Raw genomic sequence first — 26,381 nt, forward strand, 5'->3', positions numbered from 1 at the left:
TGTGTGGTCATTTCTTTGAGCCCTCATCATGTGCGTGGTCGTTGTTGGCTTTGTTTGTGTGTGTCAGTTTGGTAGTGGCGTTCAAAGATTCGTTAGTTGTCGAGATTATGGTGAAGTCTTCCATTGTGATCATTGTGATCCCTGTATGATGTTGTCATGTGCATTCATACTTGTAAAAAAAAATATTTGGCTTGTATTTGATTCTTGTTTCCAAGGATCTCTGGGCGGGGCATTACATGAAGCATAAGAATCTAAAACCCATGAATCATCAACACTTTCTAAAGATAGAAGCAAAGCATCCTCTTCTAATTTTTTACTTACCACATTTGCCTCCTTGTCTCCTTCTAGTTTACCTCTTTCATTTTTATTTTGAGTCCAACAATCTTTCTTTTTATGCCCTATTTTACCATAGTACCAACAGTGATTTGGTCCTCTCAATTGAGACCTCCCCCCCTTTGAATTTCCTCTTGATTTCCCATAATTTATGGAATTACTTCCTCTCTCAATCATTTTGCCTTGACTTTGTGCGTTCAAAGCACTTCCTGATGTAGATCCACCTAAGGTTTTCCTACGAGTTTCCTCACTCAAAATAACACTGATCACATCATCATATTTTAGGGTATTAGATCCAAAAATACAATTACTCACAGCCATTACCATGCCATTCTAGCTTTTAGGTAAAGAACACAATATCAAGAGAGTCATAAATTCTTCATCAAAATTAATACCCACATAAGATAAATGAATAGTAACAATATTAAACTCATTAATACTAGATTAATGTGCTCTTCTTCAATAATGTAGCACGATTTATTCTCTTTGTCTTTATAATCCTTTCTGTTTCTATACTTGAAATATTTCTTGTCATTTCTATCACTCTTACTTCTATTAGGCCATCTAGTAGAAAAGTGACCAAATTCATTACATTTGAAAGAAATCAGGGGCACTTTACCTTTGTATTTACCTTTACCTCTTGACAACCTTCTTGCAGGCAATGCCTCAAGTTCATTCAAATCATCTTCAGATTCAGATTCACTTTCTTCTTTACTTTTTTTCTTTCTTTTTTTGAACTTCTAATGGTTAGTGAAGATTTAAAATCATTTCCAATTGGAACCATACTATTGTCACAATTCTCAATTCAAATGCAGTCAACTGACTAACTAAACTATCAAAAGTCAATACAGTACTAGGAAAAAAAACACTTCTTGAATTGCAAAAACTTTGATAACATATTAAGGCATAAGAGTCCTAAGAACTTTACTTACAATTTTACAATTTTAGAATCACTAATAGCTCTGCTAACAACTTTGATTTGGCTCACAAATTCCTTGATTTGGTTTACATATTGTGCAACATTCTCACCTTCTTTCATTCTCATGTCATCATACTTTCCTCTAAGACTTTTAGCTTGATCTCTCCATAGATTATTATCTTGTCTATGTACAAGTGTCAATTTATCCCATATATGTTTCATAGTTGTGCAATCCTTAATATCATCAAACTCGACATCATTGAGTGTTGAAGCAATAGCAACATCATGCTATTGTAATTTCTTTTCTCATTCATTTGCTTCATAGTCAAAGGATCAAAAGGGATAGCATATTCATGTTCCAAAAAACATGTGATATTATCTATACTTCTACATAGATGTAGCTTCATTCTACCCCATGATGAGAAGTTCTCTTTGTTCAGTCTTGGTACCTCTCTCTTATAAATATTTGATCTTCAACTCAAGTTCTTTAAGCTTCTTTCTCCAAGCATTATGCTCCGATACTAATTGTTAGATAAATAGGGGGTGGGGGGTGAATTGGTTATGTTTAGTTATCCTAAAGTCATTTCAAATAATTTTAGTACCAAGCAACATAAACAATCACTCAGTGTATTCATTCAACTTCACATTTCGCTCACTCGGATTACTTTACTCCAAACTATTGATTCACTATTTTGATATACCTAATTGATAGTATTCAAAATTAGTTATTATTGACCATTAACTTAGTGGTTACTAAGTTGTAGAAATTGAAACCAACATGTAAATCAAATTTCAACAAAACAACATTCACACATTTGACACCAAGATTTTTAATGTGGAAACTTTGTAAAGGGGAAAGCCACTTGGGACTGACAACCCAAAACTTTCACTCTTCTAAAGTGAGCTTGGCTAAGAGCCAACCTTTTTACTAGTTACATACACATTGTTAATGAAACCTTGTTAGATAATTTGAACCAAAATATCATCTAGACCTTATCACTCCTTGATCTTTTCTAAAGAATAATGTTCTCGAAAAGACTTACAAACATCACTAATCGATGTTACAATACTTGATTTTACAGAACTGTTAGGTCCACTCCATCTCCAAGATTTTTTTCTACAATGATTAGAAAGTAATAGTATAAATGATATTTTTGGTGTAACACTACCTTTCTTGTTCAGATCTCCTTTCTGATCAGTCTATTTCTTATCTCTTTATTCTGTTCTCTTCACTGGATGATTTACTCCTCTCTTTCTCCTTCTTTCAAATTTGCTTGGTTCACCTGGTTCAACTATCTTCTTTTAGCTTCAACAACTTCTCACTTTTATCTCATTCTTAGTATCAACATCCAACTAGCAAAATAAAAAACAAAAAATATCTTTTACATCTCCTTAAATAGTCATCTATGTGCTTCTAGATTCTTCCATTTATTGCCACTTAATCATAATTATCAATCTCATATTCATTGTATTTATCTACATAAAAAATATAACTTTCATAGAACTCTATGCTCATACTTATCTTTATTCAATATCCATCATCAAATCATTATCAAATTTTTTCAGTTGTTGATCTTGTAACAAACTTTGACTCATAACTTTGAACATCTCAAACATTCCATATTTTCATCAAAAGTTGGCCTTAGATTCCATCTTTGCAATCTTGTTTTTCTAGCTGTTATTTAGAAAATAGAACATTTCACTTGAGTAATATAGGCCTTAGTCAATACTAGACTTTCTTGGGCAATATTGAACTTTCAAGTTAACTTTTCCAATTGCAAGATGAACACTGTAATCACTTAGAAAATATTGTTTTTCTACTTTAACTTTGTCACTCAGTTTAGCTCATGTAGCTCAAAACATTACAATATTACATGATTGTAAAACAATCAAACCAATATTGCATTATCACTATACAACTCAGTCAAGTGCCTATTGAATACCATACTTATCAACTCTGTCTTCAACATACTTTATTCAAATCCTCTTCTTCAATTAAATGATATGACACTCTATTGAATTAGCATAATGTTTGGTTGCCCAAGAATTTGAAATTAATGACAACATAACAATTGATATGACTCTTTTACATACATTCTTAACATTACCAATTACATTATCAGTTGGGGCTAACAAAAGATCTTTTAGGGTTTTGGCACCCAAAAGATGGAGAAAAAATATAATTTGGAAACTTCATTATTGAAGTAAACAACTAAGAAGAGTTGTTTCTATTATTGAGATATTGTGAGAAAGGAAAGCTAAGTTTAATAGAGAAGATGACCAAAGAGGTGAGTCACTATAGATAAGGGATGAAAAATAGAGTATAGTAGAACATGACAAGGTGATCCAAAAAATATAATGGGGGAAGCCAACATGATGAGAGGAGATCAATATATCTTCAAGGCATACATTGGAGATCTACAAGGCATGATGTGTCGCTTATTTAAATCAACCATTTTGATTTTTTTTCTTACCATTGTAATTTATTGTAAGCTCTTGATCGGGCATGCTTTAGTAGCAAGCATATTGTAAATCCTCTAACCAAGTATCTCCTAGAAGGAGTCTTGAAAATACTTTAACAAGGTCACTTTAAAAGGCTTACGTAATCCTAACAACTTTTTTCTATCATTCATAACTAGATGTGTTCTTACAAATAATAGTTGTAACCTCTAACTAGACAACCTTTTATCTATAGTAATAGGCTAGTGGTTATATTACTCCCTCCCTAGGTTTTATCATCTCATAGAGTATTTCCATGTAGAAAATATTTTTGTCACTTGATGTATGCATTTGTGTGTGAAATAAAATGCTTTTATCTTACTTATTTTACCATTTTAGTATTAGCTAAGTGGTTGTTATCTATCTTTCTTGGAATAGTAGTTAAACAAATCAGTTGGAAAATTTGTACTAATTCACCCTCTCTATTAGTACTGGCTCCCCTTTTCCATGTCCAGTTTCAAAGAAGTTCCATAGAAATGTTACATTTATTCTAGCATGTTTCTTATCCAATCAATTACACACTATTGCAAAACTAAATTATCTTATGAGCAATAAAGTTGTACATGCACATGTGCACATGTAGATGTAATGTATCATTAAATATATAATATTTATCAAATAGAAATTAAATAAAAAATAAAAATTTGCATGAACATGTAAGTTCTAAATTTAAATTCAAATAATTGAAATATATGTGTATAACCTACATAGTAATGATACCAAATCTACTGCTTTGAAACATTTATCCATGATTTCTAAGATCTTTAGAGAACATTTGATGCAAGTAATGGGTGTAACTACTAAAATACGTTTCCTAACTCTTCCTTTTCTTCTACTAAGCCAAAAAAATACTTTTTAAAGCCCCTCAAGACCTAACACTAGCTAGATATGTGATTATCCTTTCTAAAACTTCACATTCACCTTACAAATCCATCTCTACCTTCTAGGTACACCAGAAGCCTTCAACAGTAAACCTAACTCCAACATACACCTCACTCCCTTGCATTCTATAGGATATTAAGTATTCCTACACCCCCTTATACTTCCTTCCATCTTTTCACCAAGTTTCAGGACCAACCAATAGGTTTTGGGCACTCTCCTAAGCTCAAACAACAAATTGCACTTGGAGACCTAAGTGGGGGCTCTTCCTTATAGCCCTTTTTCATTGTCTTGGCCATTAAATTCATAAATCTTGAAAATAACCTACCAAAAAAAAGAAGGAATATCTCATAAGTAAATTATCCCTAATAAAATCCAAAAGATGGGACTTGGGGTTTTTCCTCCTTACCCCTTAACTATCGAGCCCTAATTTAGGCCTAATAAGGGCTAATACCACAATTTTCTCTAAAAAATGTCTTACTCTAAACCTAATTCAAAAATTATCATTCCAAAACCAAGGAAATATAAAATCATCTCTAAATTCTTGGTTTCAAACATCTACACCTTCCCCATTGAACTTTGCAACATCATCTTGCAACTATTGGCTCGCCACGCACATAGCTATGCTTAGCCTAATAAGCTCCAAAGGACCTCAAGCTGGTGGGTGGCATGAAAATTAAATCCAAAAATTATTCCTCCATCCTATATCCTTGCTCCATTTAGACAATGGGATATTTCCACTAGTGGATTTAGGGGGGAGAGCTCATTCTTGCCTCAAACCCTAACTGTTGTCTAGGGTAAACAGTGAGCAATAGTAAAATTGAAACTTCAAATGTAGCTATTAAAATGACCAAAAGGTTTTAACACAACATCTAAAAAATTAAATAAGACTTATACAATAAAAAATTTTAATCTACAAGCTAAGGAAGTAAAACAATATACAAAAAGGTATTCATTATCATAATAGTACTCTGTGATTTCCCACTAAAAACTTGACAACTTTATTGATTCAACTTCTATACCACAACCAACCCATTACTTGGTTTAAAAAAAAAAATATATAGGGCATGGAAATTTACATTTCACCTTCTTTCACATTTTATCAATCATTCAATGGCCATGACTATTGGCCTTCCAAAAATTGCAAAATTTGCTCAGCAACAAAAAATGTTGCTTGGCAACTTTTCATCTTTTATTGCTTCTAACCTCTAAATACCTTCAAATGGATTCAAATGCATGCTAAAAAATAAGAGACTTATTAAAAACATGAAAATGCATGTTTTTGGTTGAATCCCAGCATTGAATGATCTAGATCTTGTACACAGGTCTTATTACAAACATGAACAAAATTGCTTTAATGAATACAAAAGATGCTTGATACCTAACCTATTGATTTATGTCAATATAATAAACTTATTACCATCCTAACATATCAAAATTATGGTTTGACCTAACTATTTAGGACTTTGGTCCCCTCCACCATACTCCCATAATTCAAAAACTTAAGTCCCTTGAGTTGCTAGGTGCTAGAGAGTGGTGCCATGTTTCACAATTTCTTCCTCTGTTATCCATATTTATTCTTCCTTTGGTAGGCCTTTCCATTTCACTAGGTACTCCTTGTATATTTTTTTCTTATCTTGGTATCTAATATGCACTCTAATTGTAATGGTTTGTTAGGTGGTAAGTCCTTCACCCATTCTATCTCATAATCTACCTTGTTGTTACTTTTTGGAATCATGCTTCTACTATCTCCTTTGAATAATGTAAGGTCTACTACACTACTATTATAAGGAGCTTTGAGACTAGATATTCATTGATAACCATTGAATTTTAGGGTGTTTGGTTTAGGGCTAGGATAACCATTTTGAATAAAGGTGCCCTATATTATTGGCTAGGACAACCTAATGGGATGGTATTAAACAAAAGAGGCTCCACATTGAAGATAGGTGAGATACCTATCCCTTTTAGTAATTCAAGCTCATAGGCATTGTTTCCATATTTATGCAAAATTTTGCATGGACCAATTCTTTTCATTTGGATTTTACTACCTGGTCCTTTAGGTAACCTATCCTTATTTAGGAATGCCATGACTATGTTGCCAACCTTGAAATGAATCTCCTTCTTCTTCTAATATGCCCTATCCTTATAATCAGCCTTCAACTTCTCTAGATGATCCTTCACTTGGTCATGCATTGTATTTATTAACTCTGTAAGTGTCTTCCCTATGCCACTTCTTGACTTCATCTCATGTATATCTCTTAGTTCCATGGGTCCCCTTGGGTGAAATCCATATATTACCTCAAAAGGTGTTCTCCATGTGGATCTATTAACTGAGTCATTATAGGCATATTCTGCCTGATTGATCACTTGATCCCAAACCAAAACATGTTGCTTTGTTAAATACCTAAGTAAGTTTCCTAAAGAACTATTCACTACCCTAGTTTGGCCATTAGTTTGAGGGTGATAGGTTGATGAATAGGCTAGATGTATGCCAAGCTTCTTCCACAATGCTCTCTAGAAGTGTCCAATAAATTTTGTGTCTCTATCAGTCACTATAGTCATTGGAAGCCCATGAATTCTTACTATTTCTTTGAAGAAAAGGTTTACAATTTGAGAGGCATCATTATTTCTCTTGCATGGGATGAAGTGAGCTATCTTTGTGAACTTGTCCACTACTACAAACACCATTTCTACTTCTCTGATAGTTTTAGGCAGCCCAAGAGCAAAATCCATGCTTGTACTATCCTAAGGTTTTGTAGGTATTGATAGGGGCTGATATAACCCTACATTTAATGATGTCCCTTTGGCCCTTGACATATTAAAAAACTCTCAACATATCTCCTTACCCCATTTTGCATTCCAAGCTAATAGTAGAATCTTGCCACTTGTTCTAATGTCTTGTCTACCCTAAAATGACCTCCAAGTGCACCATTGCGCTTTTCTTTGATAATTTTTTCCCTCATTGATGACTTAGGGATGTAGAGTTTGCTACCTTTGAACAAGAGAGAATCCTACAACACATAATCATAGAACTCACCATGGAAAGTGTTAGCATAATCTAAACAAGTCTTACAAGCTTCCTTAAAATCAAAGTCTTCCTTATAAATCTATTTGATATGCTCCAATCCCACACTCTACAACTTGACTTCTTGAATTTCAAGTATCCTTTTGCTCAAATCATCTGCCACCTTATTGGAAGTCCCCCTCTTGTGCTTTATAGAAAAAGTTAAGGCTTGGATATGTTCCACCCATTTAACATGTCTGTGATTGAGTTTGTCTTGCCTATTTAGGAAACTAAGTGCATGATTGTTAGTATAGACTATAAATTATTTTGACATGAGATAATACCTCCATTTCTTCAAGGCTTTTACTGTAGAGTATAGTTCAAGATCATAAGTGGAGTATTTTTTCTTTTCTTCATTCGAATTCTTTGAGAAGAATGCAATGGGATAATTTTCCTAACTTACGTATGCTCTTATAACATTTTTACTAGCATCACATTCCACAGTAAATACCTTATCAAAGCTAGGTAACATTAGGCTGGAAAATTTTGCAATGTTCTTCTTCAAAAATTGAAAACTCCTCTCTACTATTTTAGTCCACTTGAACTTGCATTCCCCCGCCTTCCCTTTTGATGGTGTCATGTATGGGAGCTACTATCTCACTGAAACCTTTAATAAGTTTCCTATAAAATGTAGCTAAGCCATAGAAACTCCTAAAATCACCCACTATCTTAGGACAAGGAAAATTCAAAATAAATTCTACCTTACTAGGATCCATTTTTAGGCAATCTTTTAAAATCACAAATCCAAGATAAACTAGTTCAGTTTTAAAAAACCCCCACTTTTCCAAATTGATGTGTAACTTTTCTTCATTCAATTTCCTCATTACCGTTCCAAGATGCTCCAAGTGTTCTTCTTTGTTCCTACTAAAGATTAGAATTTCATTCAAATATACTATTACAAATTTACCAATGAATTGCACGAATACCCCATTCATCAATCTCATAAAGGTGCTAGGAGCATTGCTCAAGACAAGTGGCATTACTAGCCACTCATATAGTCCTTTATTAGTCTTGAAAGTCATTTTCTATTCATCTCCCTACTCGATTCTAATTTGGTGATATCTTGATTTTAAGTCAAGCTTGGAATATACACATGAATCTCCTAGATAGTCCATTTGATCTTTAATCCTAGGCATGGGAAACCTATATCTAATTGTAATCTTATTGACTGCTCTTGAATCAACACATAGTCTTCACTTTCCATCTTTCTTAGGTGCTAAAAGTGAAGGGCATGCACATGGGCTCAAACTCTTCCTCACCAATCCTTTGTTTAGTAGTTCTAACACTTGTCTACTTCTTCATTTTTCTAGGGTGCGAGTTTATAGGCAGGTTTATTTGGCAATGTTTCACCAGGTACCAAATCAATTTTATGGATTATGATCTTGATAGGTGGTAATTCCTTTGGCTTTTCCTCTGCAACTAGTGAGGGGTATTATCTTAACAAGTATTCAACCTTTGTAGGTAGTGGCTCTCTATCATTGACCTCATCCTTTAGCTTTACTATTAGGGCATACCCATAAAAATCCTCCTCCTTGGTCATTTGCAGGAATTCCTTACCTCTGATTAGTCTAATTACACTGTCATCATTGTCTTTCACCATGTGATTAGGTAGTGGATCCATTCTAAACTATATAACATCCTTCTCTATCAAATAGGTGTTCTTCTCCCCATTGTGTTGGGATTTCACTGTTAGAAGTAGATAATACTAAGAGGGGGGGGGGGGGGGGAGTGAATCAGTATTTTCAATCTTTTTGCCCACAACTAAATTTTATTAATTATTTTTCCACATGCATAAAAGAGAGAACCAATAGTGCTAAACAAAATAAACAACCATACAAGAGAAGAACTCATAACACCATATTTGTTAACTAGGGAAACCCTGGCCAAGGGAAAACACTAGTGGGGATGAAACCCACAAGATGATTCACTATATAAAGTATCCGGTTAAGGATATTGACCTTGTTAGGAGTCTATGAAGCACGTATAGTGTCTTGAGTCCCTATTAGGAGACCAGGCCTTGTTAGAAGCCTCAACCCTATTATGAGTTGGTAGACCATATACAAATATGTGCAAGAAGAGCCCATTCCCCTAATGTGAAACTATGCTATAAGTTCTTCAAGAGAATAGATATACATACAATACTAGATAATTTTATTTACTTTGCAAATCTTCTAATTATCAATTCTTCATACAAAGAATGACTACACATATATAAATTTACATCATATCTTGCATAGTATTGCTTTGCATCATAACTTATAACATCGCATTCACTTATTACTCACATTTCACATGATCATATCAACTTTGTAGTTATAGGTTACACATCATCATCAGATTACTACACACTAACCTTGTAAATGAAGCTCTTTACTTGTACCAAACATATTGGTAAAATCTTCCTTTAGTTGGCTTACATAACATCCTTAGAGTCATCTCACCAAGAAATAATAATTAAAACAATTAATTAGGTCATTTAACACATTCTATTGATATGCTTTGTTCTACACTGTAACATCACTGCATCACTAATTCCTTCATAACTCAAACTCAGTTGGTCTTATGGACATGCAAAAACTAGTATACATCATCAGTATGATGTCATGCATCTTTGGTTAACTACACAAGAGAATATTCCAAGGGTATATTTTGCTATCAATAAATCTGTCATGCTGTTGTAATGCTATCTAATACTTAGACAATTATCAATCATAAATAAACATGACTATACTAAAAAAAAGATATGTTGCCATAAATGACAAGCATATAACTCACCTTATCTAATTAATTGGTCATATTTCCAACAATCTCCCCCTTTGAAATTGATGGCAACATTTTGGGAAAATTGGCTAAGTCCCAAACATGCTATCATACCAATTAAAATAGATAACCATAACACAACAGAACATTGTATTCATGTTTTGAAAAGATTACATCCCTTATAACTCCAATTAAAAAGTTACCAAAAATTACTACTTTAATTTGAAATATAACTATCAACTATACTTTTCCTTATTTCTCCCCCTTACAATTACAATTCCTTACAATTACAATTTTCCATATTTCTCCCCTTTTGACATCAACAACAAAGGTCTCACAAAAAAAAAGTCTATCAAAATTTGGTAGCTACATCAAAACTTGGAAAAAAAATCACTGAAGTTGGTCTTCAACTATGCAAAGTCTTTCTTCCAACTTTCTTTTAGTGCATTAGATACACTGATTAGCACACGTAAGGCATATGCGGCTAACTCTACTGCATTCAAGTCTGTAGGGATAAACATGTCATATGAGCTCTTTGCTACCAAGCATTCCTCCAACTGATTCTCTAGCAATGTTAACTATAGGAATAAGTGTTCTCTTAATAGAGTGAATCTCTTCAGAACTTTCTCTTTTTCTTCTTAAGTATTCCTTATTCTATCATGAAGTGTTTGCATTGTATGCTCAATGGTATTTAACTTCTAATTCTGCTTCAAAAAGTTGTCAATGAGTATCTAAAACTCACTTATCTATTCTTTGATTTGATCATCAAATTCTTGAAGATGGATGTATGCCAAATTGTACTTAACATAAGCCTGATTTCCTTCTTCTATACACTGTCTTAATGCCTCAATGCATATATTCAAAGTTTCTATATCATTCCTCATATTAATGCACATGGTATTAAAGAGTTTACCATCATGCTCTATTTGAGCTTGAATTGAAGCTACATTAGAAAGTGTTGAGAACTCATTATCAAAAGCTTTACACAAAATGGCTACACACTGTTGAATATCTATAGGTGTCTCAACAGAGCTTATTTCCTTTTCCATTCAATCCAGAACTAAAGTCAAAGTCTTTTCAATGGACTTGACTAATTTCTTCTTCTCAAGAAATTTACTTAGAGAAGATATGAGATTTTGTGCTTCATATTCTTGTTGGATACAATTGATTAATTGTGTGTTGTCTTTGATGTTACACAAATGTAATATCAATTGATAGACAATGCTTACCAAGCTCATTTGGTGAGTAAAGATAGTTTTCCTTGTCTATTGAGTATTCATAGGTTTACTCTGAATTGATGATAGTGTCTATCGAGCTCACTTGGGTGTCAAAGGAATTTAGGTAGAAAAGAGTGTTGATTGAGCTTACTTGATTAACGAAGGGAAAGTTGGATAGAGTCAGTGTTCACCAAGTTTGCTTAGTTGTCGAAGGATTTCTGCAAGTTCATAGTGTTAACTAAGCTTCTATTGGTTAACACTAGAAATCATTCTAAAGTTAGTTTCTACCAAGTAGGGTAAGCTTAGGAAGGATTTTTCTTATTTTGGCATATGATGCTTAATTATTTTATGTATTGATTCTAGCTGACTATGATGATGAACATTGGTTATTGTAATTTAAATTTGGGCTGACTTGACAATCTAGAAGGTATAAATAAAAGGTCAAGTTGGGATTTCTAGTGTGTGTGCAAGTGTGTTGCTTGAATTGAAAAAGAAAAGAGAGGGAGAAAATTTGAAGGATAAGTAGGTAGCCTTGTGGAGTAGAAAAGTAATATTTGATTAGGAAAGATTAAATTTAAGAAGATAGAGATCTGGATTCAACAATTTAGTTGCATCACAATCAAGTCATTCATTGTTACTCTCTAACCATTGTAGCAGTGATCAAAATCTCTTAATAGAGTTGGTTTAATAGCTAGCTGTAAATCCTCTAACAAGGTGGCAATTCCATTGAATTGTTTTAAGAACTCTTGCAAGGCCACTCCTAAAAGGGTGATTAAATCCTCTAACAAAGTCACACCTAACAATGTGCTTTGTAACTTTTAACAGGGTTGGCTCCTAATAGGGCTCACTTCAGAAGAGTGAAAAATAGTAACTAGTTACATTGGTGGTTTTTCCCAAATTGGGTTTCCATGTTAAATCTTGGTGTCTCATGTGTTCATGTTATTTCTCTTATGCTTGAAAATTAATTACTGTTAATATTTTAAGATCTGCTAAAAGTAATTCACACTTTGCATTTACCAAGTTACAACATTTTTAGTGTGTTTATCGAGTAATAGCAGCAATTAGTTTTCTCAGTCTAAATTTTATTGTTGACATCTAAGGGATTTGGGATTTATTTTAGTGGTAACTGATTCACCCCCCCTCTTAGTTACTCCTTCTATATTTCCAAAAATTGGTATCCAATCTTTTTGTGCTTGTAACAAAGGTTTTAAGGACCTAAGCTAAAGATCAAGATGTCTTACAAGAGAGAGATTCCAAAGCTAAACAGAGACAAATTTTCAGCATGGAAGGGACTCATGAAACTTCATCTGGCCACCATTAGTGATTCAAGCTACAAATACCTTGATGAAGAATACAAAACTCCTACTGGTACATTATTTGTTGGAGATCTTGCCAAGAAAAAGAACCATAACATCATGATGATTGATATTACATCTGGTCTTAGCTATGATGAATTTGATTAGATCAAAGACTGTAAAAGTACTTTTGATATGTGGAACAAGTTCAAGGGTATTTATGGTGGTGATGACAATGTAAGGAGAGCTAAAGCATAAAGTCTTAGAGGATAGTTTGATCAGATGAGAATGAGAGAAGATGAAGATGTTGCCAAATATGTAGAAAGAATCAAAGCTAGTGTCAGTGCAATCAGAGCTTCTGGAGGAGAAATCAAGGAAGAAACTGTTGTAAGTAAAGTTCTCAAAACATTGCTTCCTATCTATGCAATTAGAGTATCTGCTATTCAAGAAAAGAGATGTGACCCAAATCACAAATTAAGTTTGGATGCCTTAGTAGGAAGATTGATAGCTTTTGAGCTAGACAACTTTGACAATTATGTTCCAGCTTCCAAAAATGTTGAGTTTACATTTGAAGCTAAACTTTCACTCAAAGAAAAAGGTAAGAAAAAAAGGACATTCAGTCAAAAAGTGAAGAGGAAATAAAGGAAAGTTTTGATAGTGATCTTGAAGTTGTTGAAGCTTTAATTGAAAAGAAATATTCTAGAGATAGAGGAAAGTACAAAGGTAAAGTTCCTTTAATCTATTTTTCATGTGAAGAGATTGGTCATATTGCTACCAAGTGACCAAACAGAGAAAGAAAGGATGAGAAGAAGAGCCACAAGTACAAAGGCAAGAAGGAATCCAAAAGTCAAAAATCCTTCAAAGACAAAGGTAAGAATACTTGTTTTATGGCTAAAGAATTTGATAACAGTGAAGATGAGATAGTATACATTGCTGTAAAAGATGAATCTGATGAAGAAGATAAGATGGAACTTATCTCACATGTCAATAGAAATGACACATGGATCATAGATAGTGGATGTTCACATCATATGACTAGAGATAAAACAAAATTTGAACACTTTGAACACTATGATGGAGGTACTGTAAAATTTGGAAATAATGAACCTTGTTGCATAAAAAGGAAAGGTCGCATATCATTAACCAATGAACTTGTATGTGATAATACCTATTGGGTTGAAGGATTGAAACATAATCTACTAAGTGTAGCATAGCTAATCAACATTGGATTCAAGGTAGAATTCATGCATGACAAGGAAAGATTACTAGATGACAAAGGGAATATGATTGGATCAAGCAAACAAAAAAGAGGTAACTTATTTCATCTTGATCTTGGTGATTGCTCATGTTTTATTGCTTAAATGGAAGAAAGTTGGTTATGGAATAGAAGACTATGTCATGTAAACTTTGATAATATGGTCAAGATAAGAAAATTTAGAAAAGTAAGAGGTATCCCTAGTTTGAAGAAACCAGATGTTAGATTATGCAAAAATTGTCAAATTAGCAAAATGGGAAAGACTAGTTTTAAGAGAAAAAATGATCAATCTGAAGATGTATTCAAGATTGTGCATATTGACCTATGTAGACCCATTGGAATAGAAAGTTATAGTGGAGAAAAATTCTTTATTCTTTTTGTTGATGAATACTCTAGAATGATGACTATTATGTATCTTAGAGAAAAGTCAGAAGCATTTGAGAAATTCATATGGTATCTAGCAAGAGTAGAAAAAGAAATAAGAAAAAGATTAAAATGCTTAAGATCAGACAGAGGTGGTGAATTCATCTCCAATGAATTCAATATTTTTGCATTGAAAGAGGAATCAAAGGGAAAGTATTAGCCCCTGTTACTCTTGAGTAGAATGGAATAGCTGAAAGAAGAAACATATCCATCATGGATTGTGCAAGAACTCTAATGATTGAAAAAAATGTTGCTGTCAAATACTAGAAGGAAGCCATCAACACTACGATTCATACTTTGAATTGAGTTCAGTTGAAGAAGGACTCACATAAAACTCCCTATGAATTATGGTATGGCTACAAACCCAATTTAATTTATGTAAAAGTATTTGGCAGTAAATGTTATATCTTGAAAGAGTCTAGAAAAGGAAAGTTTGTTGTGAAAGGTGATGAAGGTATATTCTTAGGATATTCTTGCAAAAATAAGGCATATAAAGTTTTGAATTTGTCTACTCATAAAATCATAGAAAGTGCACATGTGAGAATTGACGAGTTTGCAGAAAAGACTAAAGAAGAAAGCAAAAGGGAATCAGAGACTACAAAAGATTTGTTTACTTTGAAATTGATACATTGCCAAACACATCTAACAATAAGGAGACCTCACCTCCCAAGTCTTCCTTAGCTATTGAGTTGCAAGAAGTACAAACTGAGTCACAAGGACTTCAGTCACATTTTGAGGCTACCAAGCCAATGCCTACCGAGTCTAAATGAATCAAGCTAGAAGTTGAGATTCAAAATAAAGACAGTGCAATTCATTTAAAATGCATATAACCTATATTGGCCAAGTATGTCAAAAGGCATCATGCACCAAATCAGATTATTGGAGATAAATTAGAAGGTACTATGACAAGAAGCAAATTAAAAGGTACATGTTTACTTGCTGATTTTGAACCTAGAAGTGTTAAGGATGCTATCAAAAATGAAAGTTAGCTTGAGGAAACAAATGAAGAAATAGAACATATAGAAAAGAACAAAACTTGGACTCTTGTTCCTAGGCCTAAAGATAAGAATGTGATTGGAACAAAATGGGTATTTAGAAATAAGCTGAATGAAGATGGACAAGTGTCAAGAAAAAAAGCCAAATTAGTGTGCAAAGGCTATTCTCAAGAAGAAGGAATTGATTATGGTGAGACTTTTGCTCTTGCTGCAAGATTAGAAGGTGTCAAGACCCTAGTTGCATATGTAGCTTACAGAGGATTCAAAGTATATCAAATGGATGTTAAATCTACATTTTTGAATGGAATTCTTGATGAAGAAATCTACATTAAACAACCAAAAGGTTTTTTTGATCCTGAAAAAAGGGACATGGTTTGTAAATTACACAAAGAACTATATGGTCTCAAACAAGCTCCTAGAGCTTGGTATGAAAGAATACATAACTATTTGATATAAATTGGATTTCAGAGAAAAAATGATAATAGTAGTATGTACATCAAGGAAGGACTAGATAACAAAATTGTGTTGGTAGAGATATTTTCGGATGATACTCTTGTTGGCTCCTGAATTAACAGAGTTTGAATAACCAAGTATGAAAGGAAAGAATGCATCTATGGGTAGCTATCTCCAATAATGGACACAATTCACCAAGAACCTGGGCCAACTATAAGGCTATACTCCTTCTTCACTTCAGGCTTTGCAAAACCTAGGTAGGTGAACCTCTTAAGATTTGATTATGTGACCAATGCAATGAGCATAATCAGGATCTAGAATAATAGATGAAACCCCTAAATCTTCTATATTTAACCAAGAAATCGCAAACATAAAATAGCTAATAGCATGACTCATGAAATTGGTAAGCTAAGTGAGGCTTAGACTTAGAATAACTTTCAACATGAAAGGGAAAGATGTTTGATTAATGATGTTGATTTCAGAAAAACCTCAATTATGTAGTAGTAAGAATGAATGATCCTATAGCTAATCAGTGCCTTATCTATTGGGAAATTCCATGAATCTAATGCAAGCATCTTGATATCAATGATGTATTACATACACCTAGATATCAAATCTATCTAATCACCTTGTGAATTAGAGATCGATGTTCATAAAGACCTCATTCTTATGAAGTATCCTTCTCAAAATAACCAACAACCCTGTCAAAAACATCAAACATTTACTTGGCCCTTTGTTCCAACAACAAAACATATATGACATACAACCTTAAAGGGATTCAAATGAGTCTTAGTTCTTTGTTCCTAGACTGCATAAGATTGCAAATTACTTAGATAGGAGATGAGAATTAGAATGAAACTAATGACATTCTTTCCCATTTGTATTCATTCCTTTGAAACAATACATTCAAATGCATGAAATCAAAACATGAAAACACCTAATAGATCTGAACTAGCTATATTATCTTCACTATTGCTATTCATACAAGAGAAATTGCTGAAGGAAATTGGTTTCACTATCAAGAAAATATATCAAAAATTGGAACCAATGGTCTCACAGTGAAAAACTAGAACCCCCAAATGGTATCACAACAGTGAGTAAATTTTCTCCATAAAAAATGGAACCTCTACAAAGAATGAAAGAAAGAAAGATATAGGAGGAGAGTGAATTCCTAGATCTATTGTGCATCTGACATGTGTCCACTTGGAAAAACTCTCCTAATAGTGAAAAAAATCTCTCTAATCTCTCTCTACAACTAGATATCAAAACTTTAACCATTTTTCCTCCCAAAAGCATAAAGTGATTCATATATTTGATTGGAAAGAATAACTAATTTTTGATGCCAGATTAAAACATGGGCAATTTTTTTATTGTTAAAATGACCTTTAAAGGAAATAAAAACTTATCAGAATTACTTTTCTCCACATTAAGGCTTCAATAGTCTTTTACATCTACCCCCTAACCATTTTTAATACTCAATGGTGTAAACTACCCATTCCACTGAGAATGCCCCAAAGAATAGAAATTCACTTATAGACTGAACTGTTGAATTCCTATGAAAAATCTAACTTCATATTCAAAAAATTTGTTTCCTCTCAGTTCCAACGGTATATTGAAGTGCTTACTTTAGACAAAAATTGCCCCTCTAGTGGTAGTTTGAAAAATTTAGGCTTGGGCTATGAACACAACATTAAAATATGAAAAATTTAAAATTTTACATAGTTGAACTACATAAAATCTTAAAAATATTTAAATCTTTCAACTTCACATTTTATGAGCATTGGAATAACTTTTGAATTTTAGCTTTTTACCATTTTAATATTTCTGCCCAACCCATCAGTGCCACATGTCAGATTCCCAATGGTCAAATTGCTTGGGCAGGCCCCACAACTCCTTTACCAACTCTTGCTAGATTTCAAGATTTTTTGGTAGGTTGCCATGTTGCTTGTCAGAAAATCTCCACTTTTCTAGTGGTGACTTGATGACCACTAGATTCTGGAAACCTTTTTTCAATGAATTCCTTCCTTGACTACAACATTATCACTAACTCTGTGCTGGCTCATTGCCACATCAGCAAGGTCACTGTGTCAATATAGTTAACAAGTGTGCATCTTCACTTGATGACGTAGCGACGATTGTCAGATTCTCCACGTGGCATAACTTGGTCACCCAAGATTCCACATCATCTCCTTTATTTGCACGCTTGGGTCCAGTCATTGATGATGTCAACATCTTCATTCAAAATTTTTTTGCGGACTCCACACTAGCTGGCCCCGAGGTGGGGCCCTTCTCATCACAATGTAGCTTTATAGAAAGCCCAAGTCTTTTGGACATTAACCATACTATGCAAAATATTATTTAAACATTACAAAAGCACCCACTTGATGAATGTGGGATAAAAACATTAAACTATCTCTTGTGCATGCTCTATCCACCATTCCTCCTCTGCTTCTAGCACAAGGTTGTGGTCTTTGCTTCGGCCACTAGTTTTAATCATGATGGATATTGATTGTATTTAAAATTTCCCTCCAAGTCATCCCACTAAGATAAATTAGTTCCTTTGGAGCTTTGCCGATGAATTGGATGGCATATCAACTAATGTTATGGATGCTGGGTAGCTTCAAATTGAAAACCTCTTCCATCTCTATGAAACACTCTGCTCCAAATAGCTCCTTTACTTCTATTATCTTCTTCAAACATAGATTTGTCTTTGACACATGGGGCTCCCTTTGTTTGAAGTATTTGGAGTGGGACTATATTTGAAAAGGCTCCTCTTTCTTAGCTGCTGCTTGCTTATTTCCCTGCTACTGGAACAAGCAAAGAAAAGTGTGATAGTGATATTGAGCTATGCTTCTGTGAGCTTGACATTAGCCCTGGAAATAATGGTAGCTAGATCAGATTCCATGTATTCGAAGACCAGGTACAAACTGTATTGCATCCTTGATTTGGTAAGCCCCTCTAGTTTAACAATATTTGGATGATCTAATCTACGTAGGGTTTTCATTTGTCTTGCCATAAACCTTACACTTTGTTTCTCTCAAGTGTCAAATCATACCTTTTTTTTGTGCAACAATCCTTCTTATCTCATAGTCTCAAGCTTTGTATACATTGCTATATGTTCCCTAACCAATTTTGTATAGTTTGTCATAAGAATCTGCACTTCTAGGAGTCCATCCTTGAAGAGAAAATTAGTAATTTTAATGATGTGGACCACTCTTATTGCTACTTTTGATGAAATAATGGAGAGGTGCCATGAAAACATAAAATGTCTCTGGTCTCTACATTTGGCATCTGTCTAGCTTTCTTGTTCAAATGTTGAATCACCATGATTTGAAACACCAGTTATGTACTTTTCTTTTTCATATGGTGCACCTCCATATTTATCTTCTCTACATCTTGCATATGCTACTTGATATTCTTCATCTTGAGTAGCTAGATTAAAGATGGGCACAATCTTCTACTTTGGTTTTCATATTATTTTATAGAATAAGTTATGTTCCTTCCTATATGCCTTCACTTTACCTATCACTATGATTTGCATCCAAATTAAGATTTGTGTTATCCACTGGGTAGATGCACTTGTAACCATTGCCAGCATCATCACTCTGAGTTGAGAGAAGAGTTCCTTTCACTTCTTCCTTCGAATATGGGATGTGTCAATCTTCTCATTCACTTCAATGCCATGACTCAGCTCCTGATGGGTAACCTTGTTTACAAGGGAAAATACTAGAAAACCAGCTTCATCCCTTTTGTTATATCTCAAAACCAATCTTCTATGGCTTTAACTTCATTTTAACTACTCCCTTAAATTATACAGACGTGCAATTGGAGTGGGGGAAGTGGTGTAGAGGAATGTGATTTAATTGGAGATTGTAGCAACAAAATTGATTAATTACAAAGGAAAATCCAAAGTAATTAGTTTCTCATTACAAACCTAAACCATCTTTTTAATTCCTGACCTTGTTGCATATGATCTTGATGTCATTCCTCCCTTTCAACTGCTAGCTTCCATAGCTGTGATTTATTTATGCAACATTTACTTATGTTGTTCTCTTTCACATCCCAATGCATGAACAATCCTTTACTTTGAGGGAATTCACAATGCTATATGTAGATTTTGAGATTTACAATGACTTAAAATATTATAACATTCCTCTTTTAAAAATATCCTTAATGCCCTCGAGTTCTATCAATCTGATGCAGATTAGTTAGGCCTCCCAAAGTGGGTCTGACTAAAAAATTTTCATTTCCAAATAACTAAACTACAACACTAACTCATTCACCCTCTAGCACTAATTTGAAAACAAATTTGACCACTGAAAATGAATTCAAAACTCATTTTACATCTTTTTGCAAGCTATCAATTTTGTGCTAGGAGGTCCTTTGACTAGCCTTAAAAAATGACACAAACACCTGACCAGGCTTTGAAATCAGACACACTAATTCTTTGTTCCACATACATTTACCCCATCAAATCTTGTCTCATGAAAAATTCTTAGTCAAAATATATTGACTTCCGAAGTTGCCTTTTTAGAATTACCTACAAGTAAACATGTCAAAAAACAACAAATCACTTTTGTAATCGGCTTCGAAAACTAGGTAAACTGACACCTAGGAAAATAAAAAATGGGGTGTTGGTTCACTATCATGAGGAAAACATAATTTTAGTATTAGGGCTAATGATGAATAACTAGGCAAAAATGGTGAGCAGTTAAAGTGGGCTACTCAAAATTTGTAGATTGAAACAATGGAAGAAAAGCATTTTTTGCAAATGGAATTGACCTAGGAAAGTGTGTAGACGGATTCATCAAGATTTGAAAATTGACACAATTGATGCAGTTTCAGAATAAAACATAGTGGTACAATCCATTTGATCTCACCTATCACAAATTTTGAGATATAACATCACGAACACGGGTTCTGACAAATCTGCACTTCTTTACACCAGTGAAAAGTTAAAAGTTGCATTTGGAATAACGTTAAAAAATTGACCAAATTAATTTGTCATTAGCTCAAAATTGAAACATAGCAAGTATCTAACCTCTAAAATACATTGCAAAAGGAATTTTCTCATTTTGGTCAACTGGGTCAAAGTTATGACAAGTCAAAGAGGGCTTTGTAGAATTTTTCACAATTTGAAAATGCATGAAAACAATAAACTACCAACTTTGAGGGGTTTTAAACTTAATCAAATAGATTTGAAATGACTTGAAACTTGTAACATAGGTTCTTTGAAATGTATATAATATTCCCAAAGTGGTGGGTCATGACACATTCTTGGGTAAAAGATATTCAAAGACAAACTAGGCTAATGTATGTTGGAATTAACAAGTGGGAAGATTTACTTTTGGGGGGGGGGGGGGGGGGGGGGTTAATCAGAAGTAACTAATTTTAACCTTTTCAAAAACCTTTTAATTGATATCGTTCTCATGCATATAATTCATTTAATAAACATGAAAGTAAAAAACATGCATGAAAATAGATAACACAAAAATTTGGTAAACCAAAAACCCTCCAAAATGAGAAGGTAAAACTGAGGTGGGGATGACACCCACAAAATATCACTGCAACAATGTGTAATTGTTCAAGGTTACAATGTTTGACCACTTCCAATGGTCTTCCCTATGAAAGGCCTATCCTATTACAGACTTTACACCTTGTTAAAAGTGACCTAGTTAAAGGATTTAACTAACCTACTAAAAGTAAGCCTGGTCAAAGGACTTTAGTACATTCACTTGGAATGCCACCCTATTAAAGTATTTACAAATGGCTGCTAAGCCAAACTAAGTCCATAGGATTTCCATATCTAATTCAATTGCTAGAAAGTATTAGAAGATTTGACCCGATAACTTGCAATCCTTAATTGTTGATCACAGATCTTGGTTTTGTTCTGTTTGCTTTGATCCTTGCTTGATCTGATATGTCACTCTTTTGTAACTTTGATACTCTATTCTTGTTTAACTGGATTCTACAATGCTACTCTATTCTTTACTAAGTCTTTTTACCCTTCTGCACTTTGCTATAATTCACCCATACATTTCTTTCTCACATATCCTCTCTCTTGCATAATGGCGCTTTGTCCTCCTTTTAAAGATTTCAAAGACTTAGGGTTAGGTATGAATCTACGATCAATATTAAATCTTCATCTCCTGCTCATTTCTTGCACTTTTACTATTGGTTGCATGTTGATTGCATAGGTAATGCAAAAGATTTGATTTTATCTTCAATATCCTGCAAGATTCATCCTATGTCAGCTCCAAAAATGGTTTACATCTAAGTTTGTGAAGGCATAAAATCATATGCTAATTCTATGTTACTTGGTACTTACTAGTTGCTGATGCTCGATACATATAGGAAAATTGGCTCACTCAGCATCTATAGTGACTTGACATCTATACTTTTCTCGGCACTTGAACTTTGCTTGACACCTAAAGATTTCTTGGCACCTGAAGTTCACTTGACACCTATTGAATTCTCTAGCTTAGCATACATTGTAGCTTGGCTTCTATATTATACTCAACATCATCTTGAGAAATGGTTAAGTGTGTTGACATTCAAATGTCAAAACCAATCAGAGACTAACAATCTCCCCCTTTGACATGAGTGGAAAAAATGCTTAACTAAAAATTTTGTAACTCCCTCTGAGTTGATGTGCCATTTCCATTCCTGTAACCAAAATTTGTGTGCTAAATGTGTCTCATGCTGATGTATCTAATAATCTCTGCCTTGTATGCCTTTGTTTTTGTAAATGTGTATCCTATTTCTACTTCATGTACTTTGTATCTATTTCCCTTTCACATCTTCTTGTAGTTTTGCATCCTTCTTGACTTTTATTACTTCCTCAAAATGTGAATGTGAATATCTCCCCCTTTAGATATTTATTATTTCCATCAAAAAATGTATTATCTCCCATTCTTATTCATATATCCCCCAAAACATTATATCTTCCCCTTTCTATTTACACACTATATCTCCCCCATAATGCAATATGCAGTATCTCCCCATTTTTGACACTTATGTCAAAGGGTCCTAAGGATGAATAGAATACTTTGCCAAAAATGTTTAATTTACTTCAACAATCATCTTGAGAGAAGCATCCCAATTATCTAAAGCAATTTCCAATGACTTGGGCTAGATGGCTATCTCTACTGCAAGATGAACAAGGCCTTCTAGTGTAGTAAGATTAGGGTCATTCTTTAGAATAGTCTCCACATAGGCTTGTTCCTTATGGAGTACTTCTAGATGTGGGGTAATGGAAGATTGAATTTGCATCAATTTGGCCTTGATATTGGCCTCTTCTATTTTCAACACAACTAACTCTTTCTATGTTTGAAGCGTAGTTACAAAATGCTTCTCACTCTAAGCTAGATCTTTGGGTTGTTGAGTGCTAGAAATATTGAGATTTCAGTCCAAGCTCATTATCCTTTGGTTAGTTTCTTGTGTGAAGTAAGATGAATCACACAACTTGGTGTATACTAAGAATACATTATCAAGTAATGGAAGATTGAATTTGCATCAATTTGGCCTTGATATTGGCCTCCTCTATTGTCAACACAACTAACTCTTTCTGTGTGTGAAGCGTAGTTGCAAAATGCTTCTCACTTTGAGCTAGATCTTTGGGTTGCTGAGTGCTAGAAATCTTGAGATTTTGTTCCAAGCTCATTATCCTTTGGCTAGTTTCTTGTGTGAAGTAAGATGAATCACACAACTTTGTGTATACTGAGAATACATTCTCAAGTACTTTCTGCAATTTTTCAATCTTTTTAGCCAATTCTACTTGGGAAAGTGCTATTTCCATTGATATTTTCTCATTCAATTTCATTTGAAACTTCTTTTCTGACCATTCTAATAATTTAACACTAGTTTCAAGGTCCTCATTCTGTACCTGGTCCACTATGTTGGATAAAATCTCCATGATGGGCTGGGTTTCATCAAGTACTTGCAACCTGAAAGCATCAAGAAATATATCTTTAATTCCCACCAGTGCTTTCTTTTTCCTATCCTCATTTTTGAGTATCTCTTGTTTCTTCCTTCTCTCTAGTGCCTCTTGCACTTCATTTATCTATTATAGGTTCATAGTTCTTGAGTTATAACTAGGTATATTATTTCTTCATCAACTGTAGGGTCTCCATAGTGAAGTACCCTTACAACATTGGTGGAGCTCAATCCTAGTGCTGAAATCTGTAATGGTACTGCATCAAGCTCAACTTCTTAGTAGGAGTCCCTAAGGTAGGCAAGTTCACCAATGTTTGTATTGCCTCCTACTCCTTAGTTGTTTTCTCCTCTTCTCTACTACCTTGGTCAATAATGATGATTTGAGGAAGTGCACATTGAGTGTGTGCTATAAGAACATCTTTCCCTATTTGTTCCTTTGCTGGCTCCTCAACAATTTTTGTGACTGTAACTATATCATCAACCTTAGAAATTTTATCTTGTGCTTCTTGCTCTTTAGGTTGATCTACTGTAGCTGTGGGAGGTTGTGTAGATGGTACTTGAATGTTTTCATTCTCCCTTGTTATCTTTGCTACAACCTTTTTTAATTCATCCACACTCACCAAAACTAGATTTGTACAAAGCTATGACTACATTGTGGTTTGGTGAAGGATATTTTTGAGATCCTCTACAGTTAAAGGATTGATGTTTTGACCTCATGTGTTAGGAACATCCTTAACTATTACTATTTTTACATGTATTGTATGTGGGGAACTTGCTAGTGGTAGTTGGATGTCTTGGACACTCTGTTCAGTCTGTTGCTCTTTAGCTATTGCTTCTTCACCATGTGTCTTCACCACTATCTCCTCTTCGATCTCTTTTTCCTCTTCCTTACCTTTTTCTTTATCTCCCTCTTCATCTTTCTCTTTTTCTTCTTCTTCTTCATCATTTTTTTCCTTTAAATGGGTCTTCTTGCCCTTCTTTGACTATTGTCAATCCATAGATTAATTTCCACATTTGTGTGGACTTTTGCACAACATCTTCAATTTGATTTTGCAAAATCTTAAAGGCTTTGTATTTGGGTGCAAATTTTCTCCCATGTTTTTTGCTAGCCTTAGTTATTTGACCTTTAGTAAGGTCTAGCATAACATGAGCCAATGTAGACTCCCTTATTTCTTTCTTCATCTTAAGAAAATAATGCCATTTATTCTCAATTAATGAGCTTAGTTCCTTAGGCATTGAATTATCTAGTTCAAGTGGAGTGGTCTTGAACATAGCCATCATAGTATAGATGGACTCTTCCACTATGTTCTATTGTTCCCTTGACAACTTATTAAAATAAATGGTCTTTAGACCAGTTAAGTCAGCATTTTCTCTAATATTATTACAAATGCTTTCCAATTTAGATGTGGTAGAATGACTTACCAATCTGAATTGATCTTCATTAGTCTCTATTATTTTCTTCATCTGATTTAGGAGATGAAACATACTTTCTTCTTTTCTTCTGCTCTACATGTCCTCCTTGTTTTGTTGCCTTCTATTTCTCCTACTCCTTTTCCACTCTAGTTTTAGCCTTGGTGTTAGCCCTTGTAGTTTTCTTGGATGGGCTTGGCTTTGTAGCCTTCTTCTTTCCTTTTGGCTGGGCAATTGGCTATTTTTGAGCTTTTCTTTTCTTTGTCTCAGCCTTGGGTGCTTCCTGCTTGACACCTTCCTCCTCATCTACATCCTCCACCATACCTTGGGTTAAGGCAAGTGGTCCTTGACCTTTCTCTTCTTCATCATCCTCAACATCTTCACCTTCTTCTTCTACTACTTCTGTAGTGCCTTCCCCAAATTTGGCCTTTAGCTTCTTAACAAGCTTATCCTTCTTTTTCAAAGTGGAGGCAATCTTCATCTCCATATCCACTTTTAATCTCACCACATCATAAGTTCTAAAATGTGGCACTTCTTTGTCTATTTCCTCTACTAATAATGTAGTTATTGCTACTAATGCTTCATTTATATTTATTTCATACCCAAGAAGTCTTAGCCATCTCACTCTTGGTATGGCAGCTTGAATGTATGTATAGTCTATATCTACAAGAAAACATACTTCATTTTCATGTTTCTCTACTAATGACACTGGAATCCTTAGCATTTTCTCCATTGTCTTCTTAAAGTCCTCAAAATAGCTAGTCATTAGGGTCTCAAAATTAGCTCCCATCTGCTCAATGTATTCATTGACTTGAGCTATAATAGACCTATTAGTTTTCCATGCCACTTTACCAAATAAAGGAAACTCATTGTAAACATAAAAAAAATACAAATCAAAATGACACCAAATTTACATTGGGCTCCCTTGGTTCTTCTGATAGCTG

Source organism: Cupressus sempervirens, chromosome 5 (genome assembly GCF_028749045.1).
Source record: "Cupressus sempervirens isolate cs-2001-9-10 chromosome 5, ASM2874904v1, whole genome shotgun sequence".
Taxonomy (NCBI): domain Eukaryota; kingdom Viridiplantae; phylum Streptophyta; class Pinopsida; order Cupressales; family Cupressaceae; genus Cupressus; species Cupressus sempervirens.